Raw genomic sequence first — 16,299 nt, forward strand, 5'->3', positions numbered from 1 at the left:
GAGGGAAATTCATTAAATCAAGATCTTAAACGTGGTTAATTTTTAGTATTTTTTTTAAACAGTTATCCTCCATTAATGCATACTTAAGCCAACCTTTTAATCTACAGAAGCCATCAAAAATTGTTTTGACTTCCTCAGTACATTATCCTCTTGAAGCTGTATATAAAAACTGTTTTTTCCATATACCGAATAAATTGAAAGACCTATGTTTGCACTAAATCTGTTGACCAGCAACTCAGAGTGGAAACAGTGTTGACATACGTGTTCTGTTTGCCACTTCCCTGAACTACTGTCATCCAGACTCTCCCCTGAAAGTACTTTCATTTAATCATGTGGAAAGCATAAAGATGAATAAATATATCAGGTGAATTGTATTTAATATTTTAATGTGTCTCAGTTGATTTTCATTCCAGCATTTCTCTGAATAGTGACTAAAATTATTTAGTGAGAAGTGAGATGTATTGAACTAAATTATTTATCCTCATATTTTATTTTTCTGCATGAAAAAGGGCTAGAGCTTTTATTCTTCCTCAGTCTACAAAGATTTATTAAGTAATTTTTTTAAGATATGAAAAATCTTCACCTGCTTCCTCAAGGAAGGTATTGAGAGGCAGTGAACTTGTTCATTTTATCCTTCTCAGTGGTCAGGCCTTCAGTTAAAGAGAATAATTCTAGCAAAGAGTTCCAGTAAAATAAAAGATTGTTAGGTTTGATTGATAGGAGTAGCAAAACAATTGCTGAAAACAAAATATATTCAATCTGGCTTGATGATCAAGTGAATAACCAATCCCTCCCACATTAATGAACTGTTTTTACTCTTCTTGCAGCCTTTCACCCTCCCTCTGAACCACTGCACATTTTTACCCCAATGATTTATCACCAGTCATTGCTGCAGCTCCCATCGGGGATGAACCTCATCCATGCAGAGGCCAACTCCACTGCTGAATAATGCCAGTTGTGGCAGCCATGGTGTAGGTGTAGAATACACTTGTATCATGAACACGTGCAACCATGTCCATCTCTCTCCCCACAGGGATGTGGGGCTGACCTCTGCTCCTGGAGGACCTGACTAGCATTTCCCTGAGAGGAAAATTAATGTATTGCTTGACAAAAGCCTTCAGTGGGCTTCCATTGGTTTGTGTTGCCATCGCTACTATTAAAGTCAACAAGAAACTTTTCCATTTCAGTACTTTTAGAACAGGTCTTTGCAATCATGACATACCCTAGAAACCTTACCTTTCTTTTACTCTAAAACATTTTCAGGTGAACTAGAAAGAACTAAATATGAACTGACTCCGGCACATCCCTTAATTTTAGGAAAAGAGAATCCATGAAGGGGATGTGCTGTCCCAGGTGATAACCAGAGATATGTAACTCAAGCCACCATTCCTGACAACTACAATTCTCCACTCTATTCATCAGACACAGACTTTTACATGTATGTAGAGGGAATATGAATTGTCAGGGCAGAGATGAACAGTTCAGGGGCTGAGAAAAATGTCACTTTCCACATCTGAGAAAAACTTATGTAAGGTGTTATAAATGATAAAGAATGTCATCACATGATGTTGCTAGTCTCATGAAAAAAACAGTTAGAAATGTAAACAGGTTATTTGCTAGCTTGTAGTCAATAGTACCTAATAATTTTTCAACTAATGAAGGGAATCTTGATATGTTACAGAAAGATGCTTTAGCTACTTTGACATGGGGAAAAAAAAAAAAAAAAAGATTTAATGAAAACAGACCAGATGATCAAACAGACCAAATGTAGTGGAAGAGCCTGCTATGAGAGGGCATTGCTGTCCATGACTTGCATACTGACATGGTGCTGGCACTGGAACACTGCTGAAGAGGAGAGGAAATGAGGATAGGCAGTGAGATTTTGTAAGAATTTATTGCAATCACAGTGTGTTTGATTGGGATGTCAAAGTAGTTCTTTCTTTCTTTAGTTATAAAGGATTCTAAAATAACATTATTTATAAAACAGTTTATTTATCAATGGATTAGAAAAGAGAATTCAAAGTGGCAATGAAATAACTACATAAAAGCCCAACAATGATAAATATCCTCCTTTTCTTGTGATATGGAAGTTGATTGGGGAAGATCAATAGTTGTTTTGCCAGCATTAAAGACCTTCCAGTCATTTGATGAGCATGAGAGATTTACTTGGTAATTACCGTTTTTCTCTGATATCAGCTGGAACTCATAAAACTATGGGATTCAGCTTTTACACAGACATTTTCATTCCTTTTCAATCTTCCTCTTTTCAATTCTTTTTCTTATTTGTTTACTAAAATGATTTAGTTAAGATGTCAATTGGGAGTCAGATGAAAGGTTTTCCGGATGGTGCATTTTTCAGTTCATTCAATTTGGCCATTTAAAATGTTATTTCATTTCAGCTTTAGAACTTAGATCTGTTAAAATTAAGATTAGCATTTTCTGCAACATCACAAAATGTCTTTTTTTCTCTTAATCATTTTACCAGTCAGGCTCAGGAAGTTCTTACCAAATGTTAATCTCTGGCTTAGCATTTGGCTTTGATAAATGAATTCAGATGCAACAACAACAAAAAAAACAAGAAAACAAACCTTTCTGCAAGATCCGAGGAATCTGTGGTATGTTGTTGTATGTCCAGCACAGGCAGCCCACAAGGCAGCCAAGAATTATAATGAGCTATGTAAACAGCAGGAAAGATCTTCCAAAAAGTTAAAATAACTTTTTCAGGTTATTGTATTCCCTTCAAATCTATCACATAAAGGACAAAACATTGAAAGTGGGAAAAGATGATGAAAAGGCAAAATGAATATTTGGGTTTTCAGAAGTGAACTAGAGGTAGTCTGATGGATTGGGAGACTAGAAGAAAAAGTCGTAGTGAAAGAAGTCGAGGGAAGGAGAAATGGATGATGAAGGGAAAACAATGGTCTGAAGTGAAGGAAATACATCTGAGAATGTACATCTACAGCTCCCTCTGTCACAAAGAAACCTATACACATAAACACCAATACACTGCAAACCATATACCCAACACTTTGGGAAGTTAAAAACAAATAACTTCAATTTAAAAGTGACAGGAGCAAATAAAAAAATAAAATAATAAAGTAAAAAAATAAATCATCAGCAGCCATTGTACGGTCACTGCTAGAGCAGAATCCTGCTGGTCTTTTCTTTTGCTGTGTGCATTCCTTGGGGTTTGCTCTGAGGGCAAACACTTTAATTCTGCTCTAAATAGATGTGCTGAAAAATGCTGAAATGTGAGTAGGAGATGAGCAGAGCAAGCAGCTGCATTGCTTGAACCACACGGCTTGGGCTACCGCAGCATCCTCACTCCCCCAAACAGGTAAATGAAGGGGAAGATTCTTTATTTTACAGAAACAGATGTACTTTAATGTCCATGAACAAAGTCCTGTTCAAATATCTATTGCTTAGTTTGAAGTGATCTTAACTGAAGTCTTATAAAAAGTTCGCAAAAATTAATGGAATTCTTTTCTTTCACTGAATTTCTGATTCTGTTCTAAGTACTGTTGCTCCTGACCCATTCACTGTCTCAAGTGAGTAATGTGTTTTTATAGGTGTGGCTTGGTGTGCTTGGACTTTTCTGAAAGTGTGCATAATATTTTCGTCCTCTGACACTTTAATATGTGTGCCTCCTATGGACTTTACCCTCTCTAATAAACATGCAATACTGTTTTGTGTCACTAGTGTAGAATTTGTCATTGGTCAGAATAATGTCTGTACAAAGTAAATGAGAATAATATACTACTTTCACAATAACACTGGTAAAGGTGCACAGGTATATTCTAAGATAGCAAAAAGTTTAGCTACCAATTAAAACATAAGATAGAGGCACCTCTCATATTTTATTTAAAATCCAAATATTTCTTAATGGGCTCTAATAATCTTATCTTCTCTGTTGAGTATGGCTTCTGAAGTATGCAGTTCCCAAATAAAAACAAATCCATGAAAGTTTCTGTGACTATGACAAATGATGCATTAACCATACTCATGTAGTATTAGTCTGGTCATTTAGCAAAAGCACTATGGCATTCATGTTTAGTGGTCAGGAAGAAGGCCTGTGGAAACAGGTTTGCTCAGATATTATTAAGTGTGCTGTGAATGAAAAGAATGCATTGGGATGGTTCTTTTCTGTTGTTTAAGAATGGAATCCATCATTTTCCTGTTTAGTCTCTGAGCTCATAAATGTAATTTTAAAAGTTACAATAAGATGCATTTTTGAAGTCCTTTAATATAAGCCTATCAGATAAAATAGAGCTTTCTCATCATCATGTTTGTACAGGGAAAAAAAAAAAAGGGGGTGGGCGGTGGGAGGGGTGCGGCGAGAATTAGCGTGTGAAACTGTAAACCTCCAGCACAGACTGTTAGGTCTAGGCAGCAGGTAAGGATTTATCAGTCACATCTACATGGTCTGAGGCAGACAACCACATACTAATTCTGCCCAGTTTCTTGAGGCTATCTCCTGTTCAAAGCCATTTAGATAAACTTCTGATTGACTCAGCCAATAAGTCTCAGCAGACTGGTGCAGGTTCGTGCCTTCTAGCTCAGAGCTCATACATCAACACCCCATGGGATTCAACATGTGGTTCAATATAGAATACAGACTGCTAGAGGCACCTTAGCAAAAGGGTCATTACTGATAATCTCAAAATTCCTTATATCTTCACCAGATGGCTTATCCCCCAGTAAATCTTACTGCTGTTTATGGACAAAATTATGAGATTGATTCTCTTTAGCAGCTCATATTGTAAATGATTGTAAACATTGATGTAAATGTTTTTGTAGGTCTTTTCACCTGAACAGGGTGTCAGGAAGCACATTTTATCCAATAAATTCTAGGCCAAATTGATTTGTGCTACAAGAAAATGTGAGCCAAGATCTATAAATATCTAACATTGGATTTTTTACTATATACTTTTTTTTTCACAAGGCCTTAGGAGTTTGAGTTTTTCTTGGCTTCATAAGGTCCTGGATTGGGTTGGCAACATTGAAACTGCTCTTGAATTTCAGTCTGTTAATTTAATTTAAATCAAACCATAGGTACCAATTAATCTTGGTTAACAAAAAAAAAAATCATCCATCAATTCCCCCATCTTATCTTCCATATTTGATGGAAACATAAAGTTTGGTTTTCTTTCTGTAAACTAAAATAGGAACTCTTATTGATGTTGAGTGGATAAAAATTTACAATAAGAACCATATGGATGCAGCAGAACATCCTGAACACTAGAATATGTCTGTATATATCTTCAATTTAAAAACAGTTCTTCCTCTAAGGATTTATATATGACTGAATATTTCTTTGCAACTTAGCGTAAAGACTGTTTTGCATAAAGTTAGTCACACGTGTATTTGCAGGATCAAGGCCACAGAGAATAACCAAATCAGTGCATCATTTTTAATTATACTGTACTATATAAATGAGCCCTCACTAGTCATAATTAATTTTCAGTGAAGTAAAATATTATTTAAAGTAAAAACCTCAACTACCCTTGTTGCTTTGGAGTTGTTTTTCAATTAAGGAAATATTTGAACCATTAAAATGAATGTTATTTATGATATGGATATTATAAATGCACAGTATTATGTTCCAAAATACTTGCAGAAAATGAAAGCTTTCTTTCAAATCCAGTGGTGTAACAAATGCTGTATTACCAATTTACTTGATATTGACTATAAATTTCCTTCAAATGTGAAGTAGGTTTGTTTTCTCTTCTATAGTGGAAATTCAACTATGTATTTCTGTTGAAGATACTCTATGTGCTCTTCTGTAAAAATAAATCCATGCTCCAATCCTCTGATAAAATTATTTCTCTCCTTACATCCACTCCCCTAAACACATATGCACATAATACAGCTGTGACAAATTGCAACACACTCTTTCATACCCAGATCTCTTTCTAGCGTGAAGGAGAGGCATTATTTCACAGCTTCTTTAAGCTATGCTGCTGGATATCCTACAGTGTACACACATGCATTTCACATATATACTTTTCACTAAATGTATCTAGTACCCTGCACTTCTCTATTGAACTGTTCTTTTCATTGAGGGCAAAATGCTAAATGGGCAGACCTGCAGAAAACCACCCCCAGTTCTTACATGAGAAGCCAAAGCAGTTGAAAGGAACCTTGTGGTATCCTTTACAATTTCACTCATGTTTCCTCATATTTTCTCATAGCTTTCTGAGAATCTGTCTTTATGAACTGATCAAGCTGCTATCAGAATTAAAATATTTGATCACATCCCTCATAACAAAGACCTCAAAAGAACAGATTTGAGATCTACCTGGTTTAAGCCTTATAAAACCATAGACTGTTATAATATGGAAGGAACTTATGCATATCATGTAGTTCAAACTCCTGCTCAGAGCGAAGCCATCTTCAAAGATGGATCGGGTTGCTCTGGGCCTTGTTCAACTAAGTTTTAAAAGTCTCCAAGGATGGAGAATCCACATGGCCATTAAGGTCTGTGAATAAAAATAACACAACTTTTTAGAGACAAATAATATCTTTTATAAGACCAGCAGATAGAGGCCTCTTTTATAAGACCGGCTGAAATAAACAGGAAAACTCTGTAAGCCTCTTCAGAACTTTGTGGATAAATCAGCGTTTAGAGTTGATCCAGCACTGATAATGACATCAAAGCCATCATTAGCAACAGCATCAACATTAAAGCAGACCGTTGCCTTCAAATGAAAATTAACATTTCAAGGATCAAAGCATGATGCTGCAGGAAGCAATACTGTGCGTCATGCTTAGACCTTGAGGAGCTTGGCATGCCACCAAAAGGAGGTTCATGAAAGGCTTTGGAGACCAATGAAGGCTAGAGTTTCAGTATTGGACTATTTACAAGCAGATTCCATCCAAGGGTGGTAAGTCTTCATTACCACTCCTGGGCACTGTCTTCTGTTAGTGAAGACCATCATCTTAGTTGCCATCACATGGTGGGTTGTAATTCAAAAGAAACCAATTTGTAAAACTAATTGAACAATGGTCTACTCTGTATGAGCAACCTGTGCACATTCAAACAGGATCTACATTCTCTGAAATGCTCTCAATAGCCTTGATCATTCATATCCAAGTGGCTATCCCTTAATTTTACCATTTTAATACACTATTATGCAGCATCATTGCAATACTATAATGAGGCATGCTAGGAACACACAGAATTTTAACTGTAGTAAGTAGTACAGAGCCTGGCAGACTTTCTGAACGTCTGAACTCTATTGTCAGTCTTACTAAATTATTTCTCACAGGGAGTGCTAAAAAGCTAAACTGTAATCATAAATACCCCTCAAATGCTCTGATTTCTAAATCTCATGTTTTCTTTTCTGGAAAGGGAATTTGCTGGTTTACAGAAGAACAATTAGGAAAAAAAAATCACTCAAAAGTAAACCTGCTTCCAAGAACATATCAATATATGTCCAAGGCTGTTTAATTAAGAATGAAATAATTTGAAGGTGTTCTTTAATATAACATAAATGCTGGAAAAATGGTTTGGATAGGTAGTCAGACAAGATGGAGACTCTCAGTCTGGTTTAAGTTTTTTAGCTGTTTTGCAAAGACAGTGGGATGGCTGATGTGCAATGCTGTGACTATTCAGGGTTGCAGAGGGTGTTGTATTGAGAGACCTCAAGCTAAAAGACCCATAGTCAGGCCAGAGTATCAGTATAATATTAAGATATTTGGGGGATGTAGTAATAACACTAGCTTTATCCCATGCTTTATTTTAACTTTTTGATTTATCTATCAGATTGTTTGTGTACAGGAGTCAGCTAGATCAGGGCCCCAAGCTGTGAACACACTGGGGCTTGCTTTCATTATATACTTCCGTACGCCCAGATAAGGGCTTAGTCTTAGCCATTGCCTTTAAAAGTTAGTTTAATCTGATTAAGTGTAGATGTCTGCAGACTTCCCAGCAGTCTTAGGCACTTCTTTCAGTCAGTGTGCAGAATCAGTTGCTCTTAGAATATGATTCATCTCATCCTAAAATAGACACATATATTTGGTCCAATAAATTTCCCTCCATTGGCTAGAAGTTGGACTTTAGGATGACTCAGGCACAGATGTCTGTCAAAGATGTCTTAAGTTAAGAGAACTGAATCCCCTCAAGTGTTTATGTTTTTAAGTGTTTATGTTATTAAGTGTTTATGTTTTATATTAATGCAAATGATAGCTGATTTGGGTAGCGATTGAACAGTCTAAGTCAGGACTAGAAGTCAGTGTTACTGTCCCAGTGTCAAAGTGTTATAAGATCAAATTCAGGCTGACAGTGTACAACCTGAACTAAGACACTTAAGAAAGTATGAAAAGAAGAACCTAACTTCTATTAAAAATCAAGCTTAAAGCTGCTATCTGCAAAATAACATAAAATAATAATAATAAAAGACAAACTGATATATGCCTTTTAAAATATATTCTAAGCCATATCTCAGGTAGAAGAAAGATGACTTACTTTGATGCTGGTCTGATGGATGAAGCAATATTTCTCCAGTGGAGATCAAACAGAATGAATTGATTGCTCCACATTTAATAACTTTGATTCAAGCTATCAGTGTTAAAAATGCTTAATAACACTGTCTTCTGACGGGAAAAAAATAAATAAATAAAATAAAATTCCTCAGCAGGAACTCTGAATAGAGACCTGAATCTGGAGCTTCCAGGCAAATTCCCTGATCCTAAGGCTCTGGTTATTTTGTGACAAACCCTTCTCATTTGATCAGGAGAAGCTACAAAACATGTCATATTTCTTCCTCTGAGAAAACAATGAAAAGGTTTTGACACCTGAATACTTCTGTTAAAACAATGTATTTTTCCCAGCTAGCTCCAGTTTAAATCAATTTTATCTTTTTTTTTTTTAAATCAATTATTCATAGCCCAACCTCAAAGCCTGATGTCACTGCGAGCTGACTTTCTGTCACGGTGATCCTAGAATCACATCCTAGACAGATCTATTTAGGTCAAGGTATTACTGCAAAACAGAGGATGTCTTCCAGATAGGAACCCTTTCAGTTCCTGCATGGAGATCCAAATTTCTAACCCATTTAAATGATACTGGTCTGGTTTCAGGCAGGGTCTGTATAGCACTTGTGAAAATAAGCACTGCTTTGATCACTTCTTTCTGTTCCCCTTCCAATTCCATTTACATGGCTTGATATTTGAACATTTTTTATTTATGTTCTCTACCTGGTTTCAGTCCCATGGGCAAACAATAGTTGGGGAATGATTATGAACCAGTGTATTATGTACTTTCCTGGAGGTTTATTAGTTGAGAAATGATTTCCCAAGGAATTCCCCCCAAATAATTTACTTTTACCGTTTTACTGTTTTGTTACACTCTGATGACTCTCTCTGACCCCTATAGAATTCTGTTGGCCACACACATGTCGGGAGGACAGTGGTTACGGGATTATTACACATTACACTACGTTGCATAATACTATGCAATAGTTCAGTAACCTACTCCAGACCTACTACTAACTTTATTAATGGACAGTTTTTCCTGAGATCCAATCTGAACTTTTCTTGCCAGAATTTCAGCCTGCTACGTCCTATTAACCACAGAGGTGAAGATCAAATTCTTCCCTTATTCCTGGCAGCAACTTTTTGCAAATCTGAAAATCATTGTCTTGTCTCCCCTCAGTATTCTCCAAGTTGTACAAGGCTCTGAAATCTTCTCATAAATTGCATTTTTTCTGAGTTCATTTGTTCTGTTTGTTCTCCTGTGAACTCTCTTCAATATCTCAACATTATGTATTGAATTACAGAACATAAGAATGCATGCTCTGATCCTTATTGAAGAGGAAGGGCTGCCTTCTTTACCTTGCAGTTTGTGTTCTGAGTTCCCAGCTTAGCCTTATGCTATGTGGTATCTCTTCTTCCTGTCCTGAAGAACCACCAAGTAGATCCCAACCTGTATTTCCACAGCTAATTAATTCCCAATTGTAAAAACCTAACCTAGATCAAGAACAACACATTACAAAATCCCACTCAGTATGTCTATTTGTTCTAAGAAAGGGACGTTGATAATTATTCCTACTGAATACATAAATTTGGACTAGATGATCTTAGAGATCCTTTCCAACCTAAATGATTCTATTATTCTATGATAACCAGTGTTACATCCACCATACAGGAGGGTAACCCATGTCCCTCTGCCTTCACTTGAGAATATCATGTGAGACAGTTCCAGAAATGAGTTAAGACATATGTGATTCAGTACTACTACTATTGCCTCATGATGCCACCCATGTTATTACAAAAGGAAATTATAGCATTTTGACATGATTTTGCCATTTTTAAGTTATCCTATGGCTTCTTACAGATTAATTTTGTTTTTGTTCCAGAACTTTTTGAAAAGCCTGAGCTATATTTGTCTTAGAGGACCTTACACTTTCATCTGAAAGTTCTCTGAGAAAATCCCAAATGGTGTTGAAAATGCTTCAGTCATTTCGTTAACTATCTTGAATGAAATACATCAGAGCCAGCAGTTATGAAAAGATTCAACTTGTCAAAGAGCAGTGATACGTATTCTTATTCTATTCTGTGCTGGTGTTTTATTTCTCTTTGTGATACTGAATGTTCTAACCACTTAACTGAACTTGATCTGTATAGAAGAGATCAATGCAGAAAAATATTAAATACCTCTGCCTTTTTTGTCTTTTGTCAATGAGATTGCATTTCACACTCACAAAAGAAGCAATAAAAATGAGTGCAGCTTTAATGAAGATACATCATATAGACCATTAGTATCTCAGCAAAGAAAATCAAAAGAGTTAAATTACAAGCACCTTGTATTTACAATAGCTTGTGGCCTGAATGCAATAACCTTATGTGAGCTAAGGCAGCAGAATTTTGACCCAATTATCCAGTTGTAATAATAGAAATTACAACAGTAGTTTTTAAATTCTAAGCATGCTGTGCATTCTTTATTCAGAAATTGCTAATATAGCTTCCTCTTGAGTCAGCGAAAGTATTTGTATGGGCTATTGATCAAGAGAAATAATTAAAGCGGGTTTTAAATCAGTTTAATGTAGACACTCTATACAGTAAAAACCTACAAATATACTGTTATTCTGTGCATTTGCATTAATTAATACTTTTAAATGAACTAAAATGAATGGAAAAGATTGCACTTAGCACACAGCTGCTAGTTCTAAGTTTATGAAGTTTATTTCTTTAATATGTTGAAGATATTAATATTTTGGAGGTACTTCAATTGAAATGCATTCATTTAGCAATAACCAAGAACTCCATATTTATTGGTTAGCTACCTCAATAAAATTAAAATGTATTACTTCACTTATCTATTTTTTTTTTTTCCAAAACTGCTGAAAGGACCAGACTTCTATCCAGAAAGAACTGATTTCCTTCTACAAACAGACTATGAGTGCAGAAGTTTCCAGATGAATTTGAAGAAACACAAGTTTTTAAGACAGAAACATGTATGTTGGTTTTGGCAATCTAGAGATCTTGCATGAGATTATCTCTCTAGATTAGCATGGAAATCTCCCTCTAAAATAAAAATAACAAATAATGCCACAATACTAATATATGCAAAAATCCAGTCACAGCCTGCCCATATGCAAAAGATGGCAATAGAAACAAAACCCTGGAACATGGTGGCATTTTCAGTTTTAGTAGTTTAGTCTCGTTACTTTATTTGGTTGATTGGATGACTTGGATTACTTTAGCTTCTATTCTTTGTCATTATTCCATATGTTTGGTACTGTCCAGGTGCATTTAGAGAAAGGAAAATTTTGCAGTGCACACAGAAGGAAGTCAGGCCTTGGTTCAGCTTTCTATCTGTGGCCACTTCTTTTCTATCTTATGGCCACTCCATGCCCTGCTGAGGACACTCTCTTGCTGTCATGAGCTTCCTCCAGCTATGCGTTCTCTTATGTGTGCATAACACATTCTGAAATGACAACAAGTAAAAAAATAAAATTCCATAATGATATAGCATCAGAATCAGGAATGCACCTGAAAACCTGCCAACACCTGTCTTTCACTTCTTTGACTACTACGAAAATCAAAGTCTGAGTCCCGAGCATTGAATTAGTGTTGGAAATTACTGGGAAAATCACAGTTCATGAATTTAATGTTTAACTGTTCAGTGGTGTCAGGTGTTCCCTGTAAAGTAGGTTTGATTTAAACATTTCTGAGGATCAAGAACATACCTCAGCAACAAGGGGAACCAATGGCTTTAATGCATCTTTTTCATCTGATCTGATTTACGTAACCTTAGTTTCCAGCTAGTGTATCTTAATATGTCTCAGTCTGCTGTACTGAAGGACACTATTATGAGATTTCTGTTCTCATGTAGGTGCTTACAAGCCTACATGAATTCATCCCCTTAATCTTCTCTGCATAAATCTAAGCCAGCTGAGCTCTTTGATTCTATCACTATCAAGAATTTTTCCAATCTTTTCATCCTTTCTCTGTGCATGCTTGGTACTGTCTGCTGTTTAACAAAACCCTTCTTGAAAGAACTTTCTTGTTTTCTTATGCATGGTGCCACGCTAGTGCACTACTCAGTGTAAAATTAACTTAGTTGTTAATACTTCAGCTCTTTGCTAATGAGACAAAATACCACAGAAAAGTAATAGAATGAACTCATTGCCATGTCTCTACCTGCCATGACCACCAGGTCCTCTTCAGCCATGGTAAATATGGCGAACATTATACTACCTGGCATCTTTTTGCCAGACTTCCCGTGGGACATGCTATCTTTACGGGTTATGACCTTTATATCATCTGTCAGTCCTTTCAGTAGATTGTAAATAAAAATGTCAAATAATATCATGTTCATTTGCTAATTGTATTTAGAGATTCACGCATTGAGTTTTAGATTCAGGTTTGAAACATACCCAATTAATGTGCATTTTGTTTATTTTGTAATATTTTAATTTTTATGAACATATGGTCTGAAATAGTGGAGAAAGCTCTGTGATTGCATCAACACTATTACTTTTTCAAGAATATGTATGACCCCATTGAGAGGATATGTCAAATTAACTAGCACTACCTAATGTTATTGAGTCTTTGGCAATAAGAAATAATCAAGCCCACCCTTGCTTTGGCCATTCTTTGGAGCTGACAGCCCAGTAAGCTGAACAGGTTGCTCACTTTACCTTTTTTTCAGATATTCTTACAGAATTGGATTCTTTTCTTTTTTTTCTGAAACTAGCTTACTGTTTCAAGTTTTATTGGAAAACAATGTTTTTCATTAATGTTCTTCATTTTATTGAAAAACAATGTTTTCAGAAGAATCCAGAGATTCTTAACAGAGATTTCTACTCAAACAGCATTTTAAAACTGTCAGATGCAAGCTATCCAAACATTCTGCTTTAAAAAATATCCAACTTCTATAGCTACTTTTTAACATTTCAAGTCACTGTCAGAACAGAAAGCACACCATCATCATCACCATCACTAAACGATGTGCTGCTATCACAGCATATTGACTATTCTTCAAAGCCCAAAAGAGAAATATGTGGAGAATCTTGTCTTTTCTACCATATTGTAGACAAATCCATAGATGTCATGTACTGCTTCAAAAAGCAACACACCTTTATATATTCTTTTGTTCCAAATTTGCTTTCAGAGTCTCCTTTTTATCCACAGTTTTGCTGACCATGTAGTTTTCATTGTGCCTTTACTAGCTCCTATAGTTTTATGTCCTAATTTATATTCTTCAATATCCATACCTTCTCTCTTTCCTTTATGATATATGTAATACATGTGGTACATTAATTAACATCGTTATTATTACCATCATCTCATTTTAACTCCTGGGTCTTGCCTTTTGGCTGCAGCAATTTTCATTTTCAGCTTCAAGGTTCTGTTTTTTTTTTAGCACTATTTTTATTCGTGCTTTTCTATTGCAATTGCTACTTCTAGCTGGTGTGGTCAAAGCTGTTCTCAGCTCTGTGACACTGTGAAACTGTTCATACAAAGAACAAAGCCCAGAGAAGCAGAGCACACATGATCAAGTCATGAGCAACACAATGCCATACCGTTATCTGAGTTTACTCTGAACCAGCCGGTAACATAAGACTGATAGTGTGGCGATTTGAAGCAGTATTTCCTATGTTCCTATCTCAATATTGAACATTAACTTTTTAAAGCAACACCTGTGGTATGAACAGCCACAGCTGCAAGACTTCTTCAGGAGTCAATGTCAAATATTTTGGCAAGATGCAAAATGATCTGGCTCAGGTGCAATTGCTTTACACAGAGGCAAACACTAATGAGTGAGGGGGTAACACTGAAAATACTTTTATTATTCTGCCATCATTTACCAACTGCAGAGGCTCAAGAGTAAGACTGGGTGCACAGCTTGCAAGTACCCAAACATTTTACTTATTGTTTATCTAAATTAATGGGCTGGAACTAGCCATTATAAGCCTGATCGTTAACATGCTCACACCTCACTGCTGGGCACTGAATGAGTCTATGCTGGCCGTCAATATATTGCTCTTTGAAAAAGAAAGATCCTTGATATTGCTGTCTGTTAAACCTTCTGTCAAAGTTTATTCCTTCTATAAGCATTTTTATAGCTTGTCGTGTAAGTACCTTTTTTTTCCTCTGAATATTGGTTGATTTCTTTTCTTTGCTTGAACTATTACTAATGAATATCAGCCCTACAGTATCACCTCAGTGTTCTCCCTTTGTTTCTACTCCTTCATTTTGCATGGTTCAGTAACCTACATGTTTTCCTGCTCACAGACAAAGGTGAGAGCTCATTGTTAACTTTCTTCAGTCAAGGAAGGAAGCTGGGTTCTGGATCAAATGGCAGCCTGCTCTTCTGTGCCTGCAGGAGCTGAGACAATCTTCTTCAATACAGAGACAATAGTGTACTCCCACACTTTCGCACCTGAAAAACTCAGTAACTCTGGGAATCCTGCCACACAAACAAAAGATACTTCCAATCTGCTGATCAGCAGTGCCTGACCATGGTAAAAGACAGTAGATCACAGCTTTGTTACACCCTCAACTCTGTGAAGAGGAAAATATCGTGACTCACTGGTAAAAAGAGTTGGAGGTTGAAACTCTATGAAAGCATGGTCCTCCCACCTCCCACACCCACTCACACCAAGTACTGCATTACAGCTGTGTTAGTAGAGCCCAACTGTACCGAGAAGCAAGTCATATCAGCCCAAGGACTTTCAGCCCCAAAAGCCAGTCATTTCCTGAGCCGCATCAAAAGAAGCGTAGTTAGCATGTTGAGGAGTGTGATTCTGCCCCTCTGCTCTGCTCTTGTCGAACCCACCTGGAGCCCTGGGTTCAGCTCTTGGGCCTTAAGCACAAGAAGGACATCAATGTATTAGAATGAGGGCCACAAGGAGGATCAAAGGGCTGGGACACATCTCTTATGGCTGAGGGAGTTGGGATTGCCCGGAGAAGAGAAGGCTCTGGGAAGACCTTACAGTGGCCTTCAAGATCCTGAAGGGGGCCTACAGGAAGGCTGGGGAGGGACTCTTTGTCAGGGGGTGCAGTGGTAGGACAAGGGTTAATAGCTTTAAACTAAAAGAAAATAGATTTAGATTAGATAAAAGGAAGAAATTCTTTACTCTGAGGGTGGTGAGGCACTGGAACAGGTTGCCCAGAGAAGTTGTGGGTGCGCCATCCCTGGAAGTCTTCAGGTCTAGGTTGGATAGGGCCCTGGGCAGCCTGGTCTAGTGGGAGGTGTCTCTGCCTCTGGCAGGGGGTTGGAACTGGGTGGTCATTAAGATCCCTTCCAAACTGTTCTATGATGTACCACAGAGGTAATATGATCACTCTGCCTCTCTGAGCAGAGCCCAAACCCAAATCCACAGTGCTGTGTTCACAATTCCCATGACTTCTGAGCTGTGTGATCAATTCCTCTCAAGCTGTCAAAATGGCATCTGATGTTAAATTCTATTGTGACAGAGACAACATTTTTGAGTTAAGGATTACCTTTTACAGAGTTTAGACATTCTGAGGATATTTGACAGAATTAAACTGTTGAAGTATATCACTCAGATTGAAGTTGTCCATGATAACAGACCTTTTCTCTTGAACTTTATAAGTAAATATTTATAGAGCCCATCAGCTTGTCCCCAGGTTTGTGGTCTATGGCACTATGTCCTATCTATTAGGATATTGTCTTGTAAGATCCATGAAATATGTGCTTCTGAGCTGGCAGTAATTCAGACAAATATCAGTTTTGACATAGAATTCCACTTTACCTCCCATTTAGTCTATTCATCCCCTCCTAAACAGGTAATAGGAAAATACTTTCATATTCCAGTCATGCAGATC

Source organism: Cygnus atratus, chromosome 4 (assembly GCF_013377495.2).
Source record: "Cygnus atratus isolate AKBS03 ecotype Queensland, Australia chromosome 4, CAtr_DNAZoo_HiC_assembly, whole genome shotgun sequence".
NCBI classification, from domain to species: Eukaryota; Metazoa; Chordata; class Aves; order Anseriformes; family Anatidae; genus Cygnus; species Cygnus atratus.